The 21,651-nt window shown below is 41.6% G+C and overlaps 1 long non-coding RNA gene across 1 annotated transcript in view; it reads right to left on the minus strand.

Moving 5' to 3' along the window:
• The window catches only part of LOC135321764 (uncharacterized), a 208,035-nt gene that overhangs the window by 125,901 nt on the left and 60,483 nt on the right, over positions 1 to 21,651 (minus strand). Inside the window, exon 2 of the long non-coding RNA XR_010381796.1 lies at positions 13,300 to 13,444. This is a non-coding gene — a long non-coding RNA (uncharacterized LOC135321764). The remainder of the gene's footprint in view (positions 1 to 13,299; positions 13,445 to 21,651) is intronic.

The following is a 21,651-nucleotide window of genomic DNA, read 5'->3' on the forward strand; positions in this document are numbered from 1 at the left end:
CTTGCCTCTTATCCTTTGGATTGGGTCTCCACCCTACTCACACCAGTGCGTCCTAAACTCGAAAAAAGCATCACAGAGTCAACTAACCTTTTACTGTCCTCCTTCCAAGAAGCTGGGCCCCACACTCTGGAGCTCCATATGTTACAAAAGCTCAAAAAAAAGATACCGAAGAACCCATGGTCACCTCCGTCCCTCGGATACTGGGCATTGAGAAACGGACACAGTATAACCCCTAATCCCAGACATCCTTCTCACGCCTAACACCATCAGTTCCTAGGGAAATATTTCATTACACGCCTTGCCCTGGGCCCTATGACCTCAGAACAAAAGCTGATAGCAGCTGAATCACATGCAGGTTTGTGGGGTGAAACTTCGTCAACTTTTGAGATACTGCTTTGACTTTGGGGAAGATTTGAGAGACAGAAGCACTTAAGTAAGAGAAAATACAAATTAATTAATTTCTCAAATCTTTCCTTTCAACGTGAATGCAATAGATTCCTGTGTAAACCAAGTGGCATTTCCCAGGGCTGTCAAAGTTCCTCTTCCTGTTCCAACTCCAGAGGGACTGGTTTGGGGGTGGAGGGGTACTCGCAGGCCACCACAGTACTCCCAATAGTTGCATATGGTCCCTTAGGAATACATGGCTGGTAATATTAACCAATTCATGTTATTCTTAAATTATATTCATGTAGGTTGGGATGTGACATTCATGAAAGGTGATACCATTTTTTATCTTGCTGTGTGACTCTAGACATTGCTTTAAGAGACTAAGAAATCACAATTATATGACAGTAACATGCATGGCACAGAGTATGATATTGTGTGGACTTTATGACCCCAAATCAAAAAGTGATTTGAAAGAGTCAGACTCTTAACTGTAAAAATCTTTTAATAATACTTTAAACAATTTATTTTCACTTTTATTTTCCTTGTATGTATACAATAGAACAGAGCGTCTCAAAGAGGCTCTCAAACAGGGGTCTCTGTGACATTCTGGGAGTTTCAAAACCCTTTTAGGAGACCCATAACATCAAACTTATTTTCATAAAAATACTGTGCTGGGATCTTAGCACAAATCGAGCCAGTGGCAACAAATTTACTAGCAATCACTGGATTCTTCACTGGATTCTACTGTACACTCACAATTAGAAAAAAGGAAAATCTTTAATGAAACAAACAATACTTCTGCTACATAATGAAGTACTGTAGTTCTCCTGAGGAAAAGCACTTATGCAATTAATATTTATGCTTCCAAGCAAAAAATGAATTTTTAAAAACTGGGTCTGCCACTGTGAATCTGACAGATTTCCAATATTTCAAGATTCTTCTGACTAGGTTGGTTATGAGATTAACAAAGATGATTTTTTTTATATTGTATAATGAAATGTGTCAACACTTAGAAGACTGACATAACTCAGAGGACCAATATTTTCCAAATGACTTTTGCATGTTGTTACAAAATCATGCATGAGTAAAAGATCCATTCAAATTACAAGAGAGACCAGTGGATTTTTATGTAACAGAGTATGAACATTCATTGATCAGGGTTTCTGATTCAACGCTGCAACTAATGTTTAAGAACCTACCATTTGTCAAGTTTTGGTGCAGTATCAAAGAAGAATATCCATAATTATTGAAAAGGTTATTAAAGGCTATTAAAATCTTGACGCTACATGTATACATACACATATATCTTTCCAGATAAAAGCTAGAATTTTTCCTTTGTATGCTTCCACCAAAACAACATGTTATGACAGACTGAATGCAGAAATAGATTTGAGAATCCAGCTACCGTCATCTCCCCTTATTATCAGTTTCACTTGCCACAATTTCAGTTACCTGCCATCAACCCCAGTCCAAAAATATTAAATGGAAAATTTCAGAAATAAACAATTCATAAGTTTTAAATTGCACACTATCTTGAGTAGCATGATGAAATCTCCTGCAGAATCACTCCGTCCAGCCTGGGATGTGATCATCCCTTTGTCCCACCCACATGCCACCATGTACATGACTACTTAGTAGCTGGCTCAGTTATAAGATCAACTGTCATAGTATCACAGAGCTTGTGTTCACGTGACCCTGATTTTACCGAATAATGGCCCCGAAGCACAAGAGTCAAGATGTTGGCAATTCAGATACGCCAAAGGCAAGCCGTAAAGTGCTTCCTGTAAGTGAAAAGTGAAAGTTCTCGGCTTAAGAAGGAAAGAAAAAAAATAATACGCTGAAGTTGCTAAGATCTAAAGTAAGAAGGAATCTTCTACTCGTGAAATTGTGAAGAAGGAAAAAAATTGTGCTAGTTTTACTGTCACATCTCAAACTGCAGAAGTTAGTTAAGACGGAAAAGGCATTGGATTTGTACAATAAGATATTTTGAAAGAGAGAAAGAGAAAGATCACTTTCACATAACTATTATTTACAGTATTTTGTTAACATTATTCTTTTTTATTATTAGTTATTGTTGTTAGTCTCTTATGGTGCCTAATTTATAAATTAAACTTCAACATAGGTAGTGTACCTACAGGAAAAATCATTGTATACGTAGGATTTGTACTATTTGTGGTTTCAGGCATCCACCAGGGGTCTTGGAACATATGCCCCACTGGTAAGTTGAAGCTGTTGTAAATTCTATTGAGCCAGATATTAAAGAGATTTGGAAAAACGTAAAACAATGCTACTTTTTGAGTTAATACTTTTTGAAAATATATTTATAAAATATGTGATTTATTTTAACATGTAGTGGACTTGTTATTTTTAAAGTAATTATTAAATATTTTTTAAATTTCTCAGTTTTAATTTCTAAGATGTATATATCAACGAACAAAGCCTACATAAACCAAAGCTCTGGGGCGCCTCAGTAATTTTTAAGAGTATATAGCAATTCTGAGATTTTTTTTTTTAATAAAAATTGCTGCACTAAGTTGATAAAAAACTAAAAATCTATGTCTAAATTCGTCTAGGAGCTCTTTCAATACATGTAGAATAAAAATTCTAGGTAATAAAGTATTACTTCAGAGTGCATTTGTTAGGATGTTTTCTTTCCTGGTGGAGCATAAAATAATGGGGCATCTTACAATCTACAGTTTCTTTCCTCCCTCACTCTTCTCTCTGCCCACCAAGCCCTGAGGTTGTGGACCAATGGGAGCCGGTGTTTTCCGTCTAGGATCAAGTCTTCTCTGCTCTGATTTCTGACCTAGACAAGCTGTCTTTTCCATAACCCACTTCACAATCCATTGATAAAGTTATGGGAACAAAATCAGGAATTTTTGTTCTCTTATCTTTTATTCCTTCCCTGAACCAATGAGCACAAAATGAAAATCCATAACCACATGCCCTCTGATGTCTTAATTCAGCCATAACACAACTACCATGAACTCCAGGCCTCCATTCAGCCCCTATCTTCAAACAAAGGTAATTCATCATGATACGTTCCTAGGAGGGCTGGAGGAATGACGTGGAAGGAAGAGCAAGGCTGGATGGGAAGACAGCAGTCGACCCCAGATCAAAGAGCAGGGAGGCAGAGGGCAGATTTCGATAACAAACTTGGAAATTTCCACAGTCACCATTATGGTCCTGGAAGTCCTGCCAGGCACAGGACTCAGAATGGTTCCCACTGATCGTGGGGACCACTACCACCAGGATGGTGCTGGCAGACCCAGGGAAGTCCTGGTCGGCTAGCTACACCGACTCACCCCAGGCATTTCACTACTCATGAAATAACTCAACCTCACAGTTTAAGTTATTGGATTGTTTAGATTTTGCTTTTCCCAATTCTTTCTGGGAGAAACTTAGTGTAGATGTTACTGTACATACTTAAATAGGGAAAAGGGAAGGGGGAAAATACAGGAAAAAAATAAATGTATGTTTTTATCCCAAATGATATCCTACTATGCAGAAGATCAGGTGGTATTAGGTCATCCAGGTGTGATGTGCCAGTACCCTGGACTGGGGTTGTGGCTGTGGGGCAGAATGAAGTGGAGGTATTTTGAAAGCTATTTTGGAGTTAGAATCAACAGAACCTGAGGTTGGTTGGAAGCAACCTGAGGTTGGAGAAGCAGGAAGAGTTAAAGAGAGCCCCCAGGTTTCTGGCTTATGCATCTGGGAAGACTGCAGTGTTGTTTACTGACACAGGGAACACAGGAAGAGGAGGTTTGAGCGGGACAAATGATGGGTTCAGCTTTGGACCATTGGTTTGGAGATGCCGGGTGGGACATCGCAGTAGATTTCAATGACACAGCTGCAAATCGGAGGAAGAAGCAGCCAGCTGTGCCAGGAGTGACACACTATGTGACCCTCTGTTCTTTGCAGCCAGGGAGACCTCTTAAAGATGGGCTGACTGACTGGTGATCAGGTACCTTGGAGTGGAGGCATGCATCCCCTTTATAGTGACTGTCAGCCATTAACACACCCTGCAGCCCTCTTTACTTACACTGCTTTGAAACAAACAACACATCTGGAAAGGTAAAAGTCCACCCCCCATCCATTAGGGTCTGCAAATCAAAACTTGTCTTTTGGTACCATGTGGAGTGAAACAAAATGGCACACAAAGGTGCATAAGGGATTACTCCATGCTAAGTGATGCTGTTCATGAATCTCACAAGACGTCTCCCTGTCATTGTCTGTTAACCACATTTCTAAATCCTGCATTAAGCAGTGCTTGTGACACCTTCCAGGGGAAATCACAGACATAATTTGGCACGCTGCTGCTGATTAACAAACTCATTGCAGTATACTGTCCATCACATCAGCAGCAGCAATTGTCCCCATTCGACACACTGCCTGACCAAAAAGAATCTCCTTTTCTCCTGAAATTGAAACCCAATGTAAGCCGGAAAATATTTTGATCACCTTTATAGTGCCGGGATTTCAATATTTCAGGGCTGCAAACCAACCTATGCTAATTTGATCAATCAACAACTGTCAGATTAGCAGTAAGGCTGTCACCTCTACAAACTACCAGGTGGATATTAGAAATCTCAGACAAAATATTGCCCTGTCTTGAAGTATTTTCGTAATCAGGAGGAAAACCTGGTTATTCCAAGAGAAGTTCCTGCTCCCTGTCCTGGATAATATACTGCAACAAGCACCCCACAAAAGTGTCCTCTGAGGTGGAGGCAATGATAATCTGAGAGCAAAGTCAGCAAACCTTCTAGGGTTGTAAGGTGGCATCCAGGAGCACAGGACCCAATGGAGTTCTAGATCCTGGGTCCTAACTCCAAACACGTTTTCCTGCTGGCCCTGCTGATTCTTATGATTTATTTATTCAAGGGAGGTGGGGGCCCATTAAGTCCTTCTAACAAACCACATATTTTTTAAACTGTTAATTGTATAAATGAATTATTTTTCCTAACATCCCCTCTGCTAATTAGCAAGCCCTATGGTGCAGACTTAGAGGACTATATTTAAAACACTCATTAGTGGGAATCTCTTTGGAATTTGGACTCCCAGTTAGAGGCCTTTACAGACTAATTAACCAATCCTGCCTGGAAGATGTCTTCTTGGTTAAAGCATCTCGAAATGTTAGTTTAAGCCCCCTAGGATGTAGATTATTGTTAATTTACACCTATATGTACCACAAACTGAAATATTTTAAAATAAAAATCACACAAAGACAAGAATGATGTCCTGGTTCTTATTTTTGTTGTTGCTTTGATGTTAAAAACAAAACCTCAGAGCATGGACTAAGTTCCAATTCTCTTTTGCTATGTAACAAACCATCTCAAAACTTAATGGAATCCCATATACAGCATGGTGATGGTAGTTAATGATACTGTACTGTATACTTGCAATTGCTAAGGGAGATCTTAAATGTTCTCACTGCAAAAAGAAATGGCAGTTACCGGTAATTACGTGACATAATTTATGTGTTAGCTAAGCTATGGTCGTAATCATTTTACAATATATAAGTGTATCAATTCAACATGTTGTACACCTTAAACTTACACAATGTTATGTGTCAATTATACATATGTGTCATTGTGTTACAAAAAAACTTAATGAGTAAAAGAACAATCATCATTTATTTTGTGCACAAATCTGCAATTTGGTTATGGCTGGCTGGGAGCAGCAATTCCCTTCTTCAACACAACATCTGGGGCCTCAGCTGAGGAACCTGAGACAATGAAAAGGGGTGGGGATACTGAAATCACAAGAAGGCTCCCTGACTCACTCACCTGTCTGGTGCCTGGATTGGGATGACTCAAATACAGACCCAGCAGGCACTGCTGAGCTGAGCATCCACACATGGCCTCTTCATGTATTCTGGGCTTCTGATGCAAGGGCAGCTGGGTTCGCAGAGGGAGATTCCCCAGAGTGGGTGCTGCAAGAGGCTCAAAAGTCACACAGCCTCACTTCCACAATGTTCTATGGTGACACGCAAGCCATAAGCCACCCTAGATCCAAGGGATAGGGAATTAGACCCCACCTCTAGAAGGACAGTAGCATATGGGATGGGAGATGCTGTCATGACCCATCTTTGGAAAAAAACAACCTATAACAACCTAGGACACAAAAATGGGTCATATACAGTCACTGGGTCCTCATTCTCAAAGAACTCACAATTTAGTTGTGGAAGCAGAAAAGTCAACTAATAATTCTAATATGACACAAGATGACTATAGATCGGGGGTCAGCAAACTGCAGTTCCCTGCCTCTTTTCATACGTAACTTTTATTGGCACACGCGATGCTTATTCATTTATGGAATGTCTACAGCCACTCCCATACTACAGTGGCATACTGAGTCAGTGGGACAGATGCCATGTGGCCTGAAAAGCCTAAAATATTTACTTTCTGGTCCTTTAGAGAAAAATAAAGTGCTAACCCTTGCAGTAGATTCTAGTGCAAAATGCTTTGGCAGTATTGAGCACGGGAAAGTTAAACTTTTGTGTGAATTTCAAAGGCAATGTCATGAAAAAAGATAAAATTTAAACTGATTTTTATTCAGTGATTTCTTCCTATTTGTCTTGCTTGAGGACAGATTTAAGGCCTTTTACAAGCATATGGAAAGGAGAGTAGAGGTGTTGGGAAGGGGGAATCCAGGCAAAAGGAAGAACACCAAAACATGTCTAAGGAAGTGAAAAGAGTGGTATGTGCAGAGAACTAGAAAGAGCTCCACGTACAGGACCAGGTGGTGGACATTCCAGGGCAGGGAAGGAATGAGAGGTCACATGAGACCAAGAAAATACTGTTGCCAAAACACAGCCTCTGTATCCTGCTTACTAAATTGAGACTCAAGGGCAGAGTTTTGGATGAAGTAGAAAAGGCAGCTTTATTTCTTTGCCAGGCAAACAAGGTCACAGTGGGCTAATGCCTCTAAGACTGTGAGTCTGCTGGGGAGAGAAGGCAAGGGGTTTTAAAGTAACAGTTCAAGAGTTCAAGAGGCAGAGCTAGTTTCCGCAGAGATCACATACAGGGTTACAAACTGCTGCCAAACTGTTCTTGTTTTTTGCAGATACAGTGTTCCCTTTCCCTCTGCTGGGTATGAAGTTCACCTCTGGCCAGGTTGATAAATGTTTTCAGCCTTTTAAGCAGGCTGAGGCCTGCAGCTCAAACAACAAGATACAAAGAAACCACAAGGGTCAAGAGGAGGGCACTGGGGTCAAGGGCAGGGCACTGAGCATGATCCCTGCACTCCGCACCAGCACCATAAGGGGGTTGGGCAGACCACCCAAGCCTCCCTCCTCTCCAGCCCAACCCTGGTCAGCTAGAGCATGAGAACAACCCTTTAAAACGTTATACAGTTAAGCAGTTGCAAACACCATTACAGATATCAGATGGTCACCGATGATGACAACAGGGTCCTACTCAGCTACAACATGAAATTTGAAGCATGGAGCCCAAAAACTCTCAGGGGAGCAGTGATGAAGACTGGACCCAGGCAGGGCTGATAAGAAGGCAAAAGCGGGGTTATGTCCAGACACTCACAGGGATCAACTCCTCACTTACTCAGACGTCTTTTCATCTGTGACTGCATCAGAGATGTCTTCTGTAATCAATATATCTAAAATGGCAACTCCGTTCTATGACTCTTTGCCCCTTACCCTGCTTCATTTTTCTTCCTAGCAGTTAATGCCAGCTACCACTATATATTTATTTGTCCACTGCCTATGTCTCCCAATTAGATTTAAGTTCCAGAGTTTGGACTTCACCTGTTTCATTTGTTGTCATGACCCCAGTACCTAGCACACAATAAACAGACTCATTTGATGAATGAACAAATAGTGTCAAAGAGCAGAGCGGCCACAGTTCAGACACAAACTGGATATGGGAGGTGAGCAGGGGAGAGCACCAAGGATCACTCTCAGGTTTCCAGCTCAGGTGGCTGGATAGATGCTGCAGCCGTCACCCGAGGGAGAAGAACAGGTTTGGTGGGGAACGAGGCCCTGGGTGAAGAAACTGCAAGTTTGGTTGTAGACAAATAGAGCTCAAGGTTCCTACAAACCCTCTCAGAGGGTCTGTTCCATAGGCAGCTGGGAACATAAAAATGAAGTTTAGGAGAAAGGAAGAGGGATGTAGATTTGAGATCACCTGACCATAGGAGATAGGTGATGCTGTTGGAGGATAGGAGATCTTCCAAGAAAAGGCATCAAGAAAGAAGAGAGCTGGTGACTGTATCTGGGAGGAGAAAGCACCCTTTAAAGGGCTGGCAGAGGAAAGGAATTAAGGAAACCTAGGGGACAGTCACAGAAGAAGGGAACCAAAGAGCTGATGTCAGGTGAAACAAGGGAGGATATTTTCGAGACAGAGAATGGCTGACCAGTTTTGATACAGCAGAAGGCTGTGAGAGTAGGGCTAGTGAGGGGATCCCCCAACACATCTCAAAGATGTTCTCATGGTGACTTGTACTGTTTAGCACTGTTTACAATTCAGAGAATTTGCTGCAATTTCTACAACTTGTTTCCTTATTTTCTGCCAGCCTTAGAGTAATTAGATCTAGAGACTAAAATTCTATTTCTATAGTTGTCAGCCTCTGTTGTCTCTACAAACAGATAAATCCATGATAAAGGGGATATTAATCCAAGCCATTAAGCTATTTTAATAATACCACAATTACCTAGGCTGATCATTAGGGTGTGCACTCACTGGCTAATGAACTCCTGTCCTGGGTAATTAACAACAACAACAACAACAACAACAAAAAATAGGGAGTCTTTATTTTGAGCATGAATTACTGACACTAATAGATTTACTTGTCATTAATTGAAGTAAATGAGGCATTTCAAGGGAACCAGAAGTGAACTCTTGGCTAAAGGTGCTTAAAATTTTCTATGAATTTCAGCCAATTTTAAAAATCTGTTTTTATATATAGTGGCTAACATTTGTAAATCTCAAATTCCCAAATTTATCCCTTCCTACCCCCTTTCCTCGGTAACCATAAGATTGTTTACTATGTCTGAAAGTCTGTTTTTGTTTTGTAGATGAATTCATAGTGTCCTTTTTTTTCCTTTTTATTTTTTATTTTTTTGGATTCCACATATGAGTGATATCATACGGTATTTTTCTTTCTCTTTCTGGTTTACTTCACTTAGAATGACAATTTCTAGGTCCATGTTGTCATGTTGCTGCAAGCAGCATTATTTTATTCTTTTTTTATGGCTGAGTCGTATTCCATTGTATAAATATACCACAACTTCTTTATCCAGTCATCTGTCAGTGGACATTTAGGTTGTTTCTGTATCTTGTCAGCCAATGTTTTTATTTCCTCTCCTCCATCCTCCCAAATACACAGTCATCTTGATAGAACATCTATCACCCCTTGAAACTGTTTTCTCTACATCAGGACCAAACACTTCCTGATCAAATTCAATGATCTGTTCAACATTTTCATCTGCTGCTTCTTACCTGGTTGGCCACCAACCACCTTCCCTCTCTCTTAGAAAGCTCTTCTCCTTTGGTTTCTGTGATAACAGGTTCTCCTGGTTCTTCTCTCTATATATTTCTTCTTTATTTCTTTGAATGGCTGGATTTCTCTTCTTCCGTCCCTAACTGTAGTTGTCTCCTACAATCCAGTCTTCATTCTTCAGTCCTCCTGCACTCATCCTAGTCTCCTGTTTCTCTCTTCTCTTACAGTTTTCTAACTGGTCTTGTCATGCATATATTCTTTGAATGATGTTGCTATACAGAACTTTAGCATATGCAGCTATATACAATATATTATAGACAACATTGGTGAGGATGCTGCCCATTTAAGTCACTGATCAGTTTAGAGAATCCCTTTATATTGGAATTAAAGAGTATATTCTGACCTAGGATATATATAAACAAAGTATTTTGAGACAGACTATCTGAGGATTATCTAATGATGAGATTGGGCACAGTTTAATTCAGACTGAGGACTAGTTCAATTAAGAAAACACTTATATTCTATTATAATTATATTAAAAGTAATTATGTTAACATTAAAATTAAATTGCTAATTTGGGGGCACTGTGCTAGGTGCTAGCTGACATGTATTTAACAGGTAGTCACACTGAAGCTAATTAAGCTATTTCCACAATGGAATTCATCACAGGTTAAAAGTTCATTATTTATTTCACAAGTTTTCCTTAATATGAAGTTAATTTAACATGACATATGCTTATTTTGCTACATATTTAAAGTTTATCACTTGTCTGTAGGCTTTAAGGGTCTAAAGTCTTTAAATAAATCTTTTAGAATCTCAAGTATAAATATACAATATACATTGATAATATTACCAAATTTTCCATCATTCCTATCAAATACTAGGTTTATCCTGGCACCTGCTGTTAACAAATCCTTAGAGGCAGAATAACACATTCATTTGTTCAAGGAAGGTGTGAAGTCGGTCAAGCCCACTGAAAAATAAACTTGAAGTCCAAACACAGTAAGTTATGTTAAAGAAGTTGGCCCTTTAAATGGATTCATTTTCCAGTTTTCTAATTTCTGCCAAAAGTATCATTATTTTCTTGGTCAACAGACTTGACATCTCAGAGACTCCTTTGCCTCTGCCCACCCCTTGATGACTTATCTCTGGCCTGTCTCCAATGATCACTCCTGCTCCTTCTTTATTTTCAGAGCCACTACCTGGTCTAGGCTGTGAGTACTTCAACATGGAGCATGAAATGGCTTCTCTGTGGTCCTCCTGCTCCCAACTCTTGACTGCTTCAGTTATTTCTTGTCTGATGATGCTTTCATATGATCGCATGACTCCTCAAGTTTAAGAGTAGTCAAAGGCTTTCTTACCATATAATCCAGCAATCCCACTCCTGGACATATATTTAGAAAAGATGAAAACTAATTGGGAAAGATACATGCACCCCAGTGTTCATAGCAGCACTGTTTACAATAGCCCGGACATGGAAGCAACCTGAATGTCCATCAATAGATGAATGGATAAAGAAGATGTGGTCTGTATGTATACAGTGGGATATTACTCAGCCATTATAAAAAAGGAATGAAATAATGTCATCTGCAGCAACACAGATGGACCTAAAGATTATCATACTAAAGCGAAGGCAGTCAGAGAAAGACAAATACGTGATATCACCTAAATGTGGAATATTTTTAAATGGTACAAATGAACTTATTTATAAAACATAAATAGACTCACAGACATAGAAAACAAACTTACAGTTACCAAAGGGGAAGGGAAGAGGAGGATAAATTAGGCATTTGGGATTAGATACAAACTACTATATACATAATAGATAAACAACAAGAAAACTACTGTACAGCCCAGGGAACTATATTCAATATCTTATAATAACTTATAATGGAAAAGAAGCTGAAAAAGAATATATATATGTATGTATACACACACACACACACACACACACACACGTGTGTGTGTGTGTGTGTGTAACTGAATCATTTTGCTGTACACCTGAAACTAACACAACATTTTAAATCAACCATCTGGCAATTTAAAAAAGAAAGGAAAAAAATAATCAAAGGCTTTCTATTGCTTGTCATATGAAAACCAAACTGAGAATCCAGGCTTCAGTTTCTTCAACTGTAATATGGCCACGCTGGTCTTGAGGAGTGGTTTTCAAACTTTTGAGCAGTCCCAAACCTGATTAAAGTAGACTGCTCAGATTAAAACACACAAAGGAACCGGATCCTACCACCCCCACTGCCCCTTCCAGCAGCCTCCACAGATAACTCACTGATCTGGAAGATCTCTAAGTTCCTTCCCTGCTGTTGTAGTGATCTAAGATTTTCTTCTGACGTAGGTCCATTGTCCTCCATCACATGGTCCTGTCTTCCTTTACCAAACTCAGGTCTCTCCATCCACCTCCGGCTTTAGGACACCAGCTCAGACACTCATGGACAGGGTAGAGATTGAAGCAATCCAGAAGTCCATCCCTCATCCAATGAATTTACAGGTCCAAAGTAACCAGATATTTCCGTTTTTCCATAGAAGCGAGAAGCCTGGCTCTTCCTTTTAAAATCTAGAGATTTTCTAGTGTTGGTAGCTATTGTGGTTAATTTATGTGTCAACTTGGCTAGGCTACAGTGCCCCATTGTTTAGTCAAATACTAGTGTAGGCATTGATGCAAAGGTATTTTGTAGATGTGGTTAGCATTTACAATCAGTTGACTTTAAGCAAAGGTGATTACTTTCAATAATGTGGGAAGGCCTCATCCAATAAGTTAAAGGCCTTAAGAGCAAAAAACTACAGTTCCCTGGAGAAGAAAGAATGAATAATTCTGCCTCAAAAATGGAACACAGAAATCCCATCTGAATTCGCAGTCAGCCGGCCGGCCTACAGGTCTCAGATACCAGCCCCTACAATCGCAGTTCCCTAACACCAGTCAATCAGTCTCTCTTTAGACACACACACACAGGTACACACACATGCATACAAATACATGTATACACTTTCTTGGTTCTGTTTCTCTGAAGAATCCTGACAGATAAAGCAGCCAACTCCAACTTTTGTGAAACTTCATAGGCCAAACAAAACACATGCCTAACCCCTACTTGCAAACCACCAGTATACAACTCAGTTCCCTGTGATCCAGCCTGTCTTCTCCAGAACCACTGCTTCACACACACCTGGTTGTTGCGACCACTGTGCCCTTTTCCCCACCAGGAAAGCCTTTCTTCCCAGCCAAATCCAATGCTTCATGAAGGCAGTAGGCTCAAGGGTCTTCTCTTTCCAGAAGCTTCTATAACAATTTGATGCCATGATGATCTCCATGCATTACTTTTAATTCCTTCTACATGTAATGTTCACTGATAGGATGTACTATGTTATGCTATATTTATAATTTTTAAAATTGCTCTCAAAATGTTCTCCACCTTATTTTTCAAATAATGATGAAAAAGACCTCACCTTGAGAGAGTGTCTGCCATCATTCTGCAACTCGTACTGAAAACAAATCGCTGAGAAGACGTGGGTTCCAGGCTCAACTCTGCCACGAGTTAAGGGCATTAGCTTGGGAAGGTTGTTGAGCATCTCTGGGCTGAACTTTCTTCGTCTGTAAAATAGGATGGAGCTACTTAATGGCTAAATGTACTTATTGCTTACCATGTGCCAGGTACTGTTCTATAAGCTTTACATATATAATTCACATAATCCTTAACATTTTATGACGTAGGTACAATTATATAGAATAAACTAAGACAAAGAAGTAAGAAAGAGGTGATCTGTCCAAGGCAGGCCTGCAAATCATGGAACAGGGATTTAGACCCAAGGAGTCTGGTTCCTAAATCCATGTCAATCCCATTCACAAAACAGACTCAAAATACATATTGCATAATTCCCAGCAGTTCTAAAACTCTATGATTCTAAAATCATCTTCAGTGTGTTCTTTATCATAAGCCACAATAAGGACTCATTAAATGTTTATTAAAATGAATCGACTTTTCATCTCGTTTCAGTTTCATTATCACGATGGCCTATCATGTTGTCTAAGCGGATGAACTAGATTTGACTGAGACCATCACACTTGTCACTAGTGACGAATTCTCTTCAAAAGGACTGGCTTGGTCATTAAATGTCCTGTCTACGCTTCATCCTATAGTCTTTAAATCACTTATAGGTCAGATTTTTTTGAGCATCATTTGTTTCCTGCAAAGCAAGATAAACAGATGTGTCTAGAATGAGTGTTTGTGAGACAAGCCTTTAAAAGCATGTCACATGCTACTACTGATCACGTCGGGGTCAAAACAGGCAGTTCCAGCTGGTAACATAACCCCAGAACAAGAGGTAACTTTTTGCCAATAGGAGCAGATTCCCAGGTCCTTCCTCTGGATGTCTTGATGCAGGGAGACTGGAGTGAAACTAAGAACACACGTTTTGAACAAGTCTCCCAGAGGGTTCTGATGCCAGGCCAAAGCCTGACATTTTGTAACCAAGCAAGACCCTATGGAACCTTCCCAGGACACACCCCTCGCCCATATCCTCTGCTGTAGCTCCCCTCTGAAGGACCCAGATGATAGTACCTCATACAGATTTCCTGAGTTATTCAGATGCTAAAAGCCACCACCAAATGGAGGAAATTAACTACTTGGTCACAAGCACACAGCCCCCAGATCTTCTGGCGCCTAAGGATTGAGAGTGTTGACCGCCCTGTTATATCAACATCAACCAATCAGCGAACTGTGCATGAGCTGTTCACATACCCTGTGACTCCCCTCCCTCACCTGGCCTTTGAAAATGCTTTCCCAAAACCCTTCAGAGGGTTTGGAGTTGGGGAGGCACAAGCCACCCATTCTCCTTGCTCAGACTTGCGACAAACCTTTCTCTGCTCCAAACTCTGATGTTTAGGTATTGTCTGGCTTCACTGTGCCTCAGGCACACAAAAGAACTTGTGCTCAGTAACAATGGGGGAAACACTAGCATGGCCCCTCCTGTTTCCGACCAAGCTTTGAGGTTTCTGTTGTTCTGTGAAATGGGAAAGACTCAAAACCTACTGTCTCCCATGGAGGTGTGTGTATGTGGTTTAGAACTGCCATCATCCTTATTCATCATGAGGCATTCCGGGGCAGAGGACGTAAGGGATTCATGTGATTCTTGGCACTGGTGGCAAATAGACTGATACTGCAATTAGAACATGGGAATCATAGAATTTTTAAAGCAGAACTGAGGAAACAAAAGAAGAAAAAGATCCCCTGGCACTGATTCCAGTTATTTCAATATCATTAAGGAGGAGGAGATTCTAAGAAAAGCCACACAAAATCCTTGAGGGGAAAGAGGAACAGTATCATGAAGCAAGACAAAAAGAACTACATATAATTTACTTTTACTAAAATCTACATCTAAAACTCTGAAAATTGTATCTTCTTTAGGAACAGATGGAAAAAGACATTATCTATTGTCTATAACTGTGTACCTTCAACATTAGATCAAATCTTAGCTCCTTCTCTGATATTTTATATAGTAGTTTGTAGCATGACTTTTGAAGCATTTTTAAATTAAATATTATATTTTAATGAATGAATGGGATTGATTTATGCCACTTAAAGTTGATAGCAACAGAGTTCCACCCAAAGCAACTTTAGATTTCAAATCCCATAGAGTAAAAGTTAACCCTTTAAAATCTGATGCAAAATATTATGTCAGCTTGTCTTTTTCAAGGAGAACCTTTACCTGATGCAGTAGTCAGAACTTACTAGGTTAGACTGCAGTTACAAGCAGCTCCAAGATTTCAGCAGCTTGCCCACCAAAAGTGAATTTCTTGCCCATAAACACACTCATCTCATGGTGAGTGAACTGGGGAGTTCTGCTGATTCCAGTCTTTCAGGGGCCGGGTTGACAAGGTACCATCTCAATGTGTGCTTCCAGGTTCTCCACAGCAGAGGGAAGGAAATATGGCGCCCTGTGACACATTTCTGCCCACACTTCATTGGTCAAAGCAAATCAGTGATCATCCTAACTTCAAAGCAGGTAAGGAATGTCATCTTAGCACCCACCTTCTGGGAGGAGAACTGGCGAGTTTGTCACTAGCCCTCTTGACCATCGCATCTGCTTTTTTTTTTTTTTTCTCCTTTGGACCTTTGCACCATACAACCATTCACACTATCCTCCTTTTTGGGATTCATGTTATCAATCCAACAAATTTACCAATTCAACAGATCTACATTATCAATTCAACAATGACCAAGCATTTCATTCTTTCAGAACCATCGTATTCAAGCAAGATCTCCTTTTTTTCTTAAAACCAGCCTCCCTAGTACCTCTACTTTTGGCAGAGCCGGAGTGCTGTACGTAAGTTTAAAGAAAAGAGAAGTTGGCAGCCTCGCTGTGGCAGAGATGACCAGTGGTTCCCCAAAGGCTGATGACCTCTTCTCCACCACATCGAGTAGAGCTGTTGCTGAGTTGCACCAGGGGCTGTATTTCTCAGACCCTTGCAGTCCCTGTGGTTACATGACTGGCTTCTGGCCAATGAAATGTGGATGGAAATATTTACCACTTTCAGGTCCAGCCCATAAAAATCTCCATAAAAACCGCCTGCCACTCTCATCTTCTGGAGGTTACCTGGAAAGCCCCATGTTGGGGCCCCATAGCAGGGTCCCCATCAGCCTGGTCTCCAAATGATGACATGAGCCAGACCTTCCACCAATCCCTACCCTGCTGATGATACAAATAAACTTTCCATTAAAAAATTGTTTTTTTTAAGTTTATAAAAGTAAACTCTTATTAAAATAAGTAAACTTTAATAATGATGGAGTAGTAAAATAAATGCACAAAACACTCCCAAGAGGTGAATTTTTAAAAATATTTGGGTTGGCCTTGAAACGACAAAGTCAGCTAACGTAATTCCTTAGCTATCTACTAGTCCCTCTCCGTTCTCTTATGGGTATCCTCTGAAGTACTGCATTGCCTAATTAGAAGAGAATTTCCCAGCAAGTGAAGAAAGAACGGTGTTATTGTAGAGGAGTTTGGAGAAGGCAAGAGGGAAGACTGCCAGTTTCTAGTTTGGTAAAAGCCTTTAGTTATCACTGAACATTCAACGTAGAAACAAGATAAAATCACATCAATGACTGTCTAAGGCTGATGGGCCATCTTCTAAGTGTCTCAGGATAGAAATAATTCATAATGCATGAAATTAGATATCTAACAGCACTTAAATTTTGTCATGCTCATCAAAGCCCTATCATCTCTAACATGTGGTGGCAAACACAACACTATGGTTTTGCCAAACCTATTTTCTTTCCCCCTGGGCAGACAGATAGGTTGTATTTCCCAGCCACCCTTGGCACTAGGTGGGTCACATGACACAACTCTGGCCAATGGGGTGTGGGCACAAGAGCCACGACCCATTTCAGACCCAATGAAGGACTCAAGGCCGAAAGGGAAAGCAGAGCCTCTAGTTGGAAGGAGCTGGGTCCTGAATGAACAGCACCTTCCCCAACCAACCAATTTGGGACTATGATGTGAGAAAGAAATGCACCACTGAGATTCTTGGTACAGCCGTTAGCACAGTTAGCATACCCTAATGAACACATCAGCACTGTGGCATTTGCCTCAGAGAACCATGGGAAGGATTAAAACCGAAAGGGATAGTGTGTAAAGTACATGTCAATAAAGCTGTTAATCAAAGGAAGAAAGTCCAGGGGGCCCTAGAGATGTCCTCTAACCTTGCCCTTACTCCCAACACACCCTGTTCAGTTTGGCACTTCTCACTTGTTTGACAGCTCCTACAGAATGCCTCTTGCCACGGCCCCAGCAGAAATGCCATGACTTGGCCATGCAGCCCAACCGCCCTCTGAAACTTCTTCCTTTCTGGGCTATTTGAGAAAATTTCACTCTTCTCTGCTTTGCCTGCTGTATACTATTCCTTCTGCTGGAATGCTCTTCCCCTCCACCTCTGCCCGTCCAGTCCCACCTGTTCTGCCTGCTTTCTGGGTGGGCTCACCTGGAAAGGACAGCATCCCACTCTGAATTCCTCCTCCCCCTTGTGCAGCTCTGAGGGTCCATCTCCCGTTCCCCACTCCGCGATGATGGCAGGTACCCATCCTCTCTGCCTGCTAAGTTGCAAGCTCCCTGCAGACAGGGGATCCATGTGCCAGGTCGCAGATAATATTCAATAATAAATGTTTAATGAACTTATGAACAAATGGTAATGAATGCATCAGTCAATAAACAATTAATCGGAATTCCACAACAGCAGCTGGGCTCAGAGACCCCTTTTCCTTCAAATGAGTCCAAATGGGATCATATTTCCTTTACGACATTCTGCCCAGCCTGATGGCCTCTGCTACATAAGACAGAGGGTCTGGACAGAGGTCACTGCTTATGAGAGGCAGACATGCTGGTCCAGCCCCAGCCTCCTCCTGAAACACCAAGATTCAGATGGAGAGAACAGTCCGCCAAGGATGTGGAAAGAAGGGGGGGAAAACCCCACTTAATTAAGAAAACTGGGGAAGTAGGTTAAATTTCAGACATTTTTAAGTAAAAATTATTTTAGATAAACACTGTGTTTTTGAACTTTTATTGATGGATAACACACGGAAAAGCGACCCTCGAGTGTATAGCTTGATTAAAGTCCACAAATCGGTCACACTGCAGCTAGCACCTCTTCAAGAAACAGACCATTAAAAGCAACGCAGAAGCCCCTCCCCCTCCTCGAGTCAGTAAATTCTATTTTAAAAGAAAAGGAAGGAAGGAGAGAAGGGAGGGGTGCCCAGGCATCCACTTTAAAAAAAAAAAAAAAAAAAAAAAAAAAAAGGAGAAACGCTGCGGGCAAGAGGGCACGGGGAGGAGGGGGGCGAGGGCGGCTCACAACTTCACTGAGACACACCCATCAGGGCTTCTGATCTGCTGAAAATGTTCGTGGGATTAAACAGACCCACGACATGGGTGACTGCAGCAAAGGCTGGCCGAGCTTTGGAGGAGGAGAGAGTCCTCCCAGGTACAGAGCAAGGAATGCGTGCGCTAGGCGGGCAGGTGGGTCCCTGCGAGGCTCTGGCCTCGCTGTGTCCCCAGCGGGGAAAGGCGGGTCAGGCCCCGCACCCCTGCACCCCGCCCCACCCCCAGCCCGGGCTCCTGCGCCCTACTGCTGAACCCGGAGAGGAAGGGCAGCCTCTGAGCTTGCTTCCAGGGGGATGTGACTCCTGCCAGGCTCTCAGGCAGAATCCAGGGCTTTGGAAGGAACAGCGTCTCATATAATGGCCAGAGAAGCAGCTTCTATTAAATTGTCATCCCCTGGGGCTTCAGGACCAGGGCTTTGAGAGCAGGCTCCACCCAAGACGGTCTACTAAGTCTTCCTCTCTCCTGTGATCCTCTGCTGTGCCCCTGAACAGGAACAACCCCATGAATGAAGGAGCAATCTTTGGCTTGGAAACCTCACTCCCTATTGATTGCAGCAGTTTTGTCTCTGTCAGGATCAGGGTATGTGTGTAAGAGGCAGATAGAGAAAGGCCAGTGATTGGACAGGTGTGTAGCTAGACAGATAAAAATACTTGACAGTCTGCAGGTAAGTCTGAAGGTCCCAGGGATGGGTCTGGTATCCACTATATGGGAGGATTTCTTGCTCACAAGGATGTGGTACCGGCAGTTTTCAGTCTTATATTTCTGTCAAAATTGATATGGGAAAAACAAAGACAACTAATATAATAGATCAGGATAATTAATAAATTAATAAAGGGGCTATTTCTCAGGCATTGTAGTTCTGATAATGTTAGTTAAACTAGGGTCCTTCCGAAGTTCCACATACTACACGCCATTTTCCTCCCAAGGTTTCTCTTCTGAGGTTTTAAGAGGAGGTAGATGGCTGGGCTTTGGGTTCCATGGGACGGAGGGGATGCCTGGGTTTTGTCTGATCTGGGAGGCTGCAGGAGTCTCATTCAATATCCCGGTTGCTTCCTGTAAATGCGAGGGAATTCACTGACTTTCAGAAAAGAGATACTCTATACAAATCATGCATTCCACAAATATTTACTGAGGCCCTCACTTTGTAGATGCCAACCACTGTGTCAGGCTCTGGGGAATTCACTGATGAACACAGCGCTCACTGTCCCCAAGAACTCACAGTCTCATGCAGGAGGCAGCCTAGCAAATAGCTCTCAGCCCCCAGGAGAGGTGCTATGGCAATGACCTCTCACAGCTGTGGGACCTGGGGGAGCTACTGAACTTCTCTGTGCCCAACTTTCATCATCTGTAAGTGGGGGTAATGGCAATGCCCCTCTCCTTGGGATGTTGTGAGGATTCAACAAATTAATATATGAAAGTGCTCAAAACAATGTAAGACGCATGGGAAGTGCTATGGGAAGAGTTTGTTTTTGGCGGTGGTAATACTGCTGTTGCTGTTGTGGTGATTACTAACGGAGGAAAGCTTTCCTAAACTAGAAAGCTCTCCCAGAGGAGGTTATGCAAACTGCATAGCATCGTCTGTCAGTAACCACAGGGGAGGGACTGGTTCCAGGACCCCAGCAGATATCAAAATCCACAGATGCTCAAGTTCCTTATAGACAATGGTGTGGTGAAGTCTACAGACCATAAGAGATAGATCATAAAGGGTCCGATGTAGCATGCTAAGGAGTCTGGACTTTTAAAAATCAATTTACAGACAAATAGCACATAGTATCACTTATATGTGGAATCTTAAAAAATGAGACAAATGAACTTATTTACAAAACAGAAACAAATTCACAGACATAGAAAACAAACCTAAGGATACCAAAGGGGAAAGGTAAGGAGGGATAAATTAGGAGTCTGGGATTCGCAGATACACGCTACTATATATAAAATAGATAAACAACAAGGTCCTACGGTACAGCACAGGGAACTCTACTCAATACCTTGTAATAACTATAATGAAAAACTATATATATATATATGACTGAATCACTATGCTGTACACCAGAAATTAACACAACATTGTAATTTCTTCAATTTTTTAAAAAATCAGTTTACAGAAAAATCTTTCCTAGAAATGTGTGAAGTGCTTACTGAGCTATATTGGCAAAGTTGAGCTGAATAAAGAAACTGACAAAAGTGCCCTATTTCTATTCATAAAAATAGAATGTCCCACAGGCACTGGGTCTGGCTGTAACTCCTTGGGGCTGTGTTGACTGTGACTTATTTCCCACAGCTTCTTTTCTCTGAACCTGGCGTGGCTCCCCCCTACCCTGGCGTGATAATAGCCTATCCCCCAAATGGCATTCAGGCTGTGACAGACTCTCCTGCTGTCCTCCCCAGCCCCACTCTGTCCTGTCAGAGCCCTCGTTTTGTTCTGGGGGCCACCCTTCTCTGCCAGCCAGGCACTCAGCAGAGAGATAACCCTGATTAGCTCAAACCACTCATGTAATTCTAGCCCCTTTCCTAGGGATTGGCTGAGGGAGAGACAGACACTTGCCCCAAGTCTGGCCAGAGACAGGAGGGAACCCAGGAGGCTTCCGGGAGAGTTTTCCTCTCTCTGGAAAGGAAACACACAAGCTGGCATGCCTCTTCTTCCTCTGTCTGTAGTGTTAGTGTGTGACACCTAGACTTGTCTGTCCTCTGTGGCATCCAACAGTATAGTATAGTTACATAGCTTTATGTGCTATTGAAAATTGAACATTTATAACAACCTCCTATGGGGTAAGTACGGTGGCTGTTATCTCTTCCATAGATTAGGAAACTGAGAGAGATGCATTAGCATAGATTAGGCCTAGGGGAAAAGCAGGAATAAACCCAGGTCTTGTGATTGCTGGTGCTTCTCCATTACCAGGATGCTCCTTTTTCATCTTACCAGACACA

This window comes from Camelus dromedarius, chromosome 7 (assembly GCF_036321535.1).
Source record: "Camelus dromedarius isolate mCamDro1 chromosome 7, mCamDro1.pat, whole genome shotgun sequence".
NCBI classification, from domain to species: Eukaryota; Metazoa; Chordata; class Mammalia; order Artiodactyla; family Camelidae; genus Camelus; species Camelus dromedarius.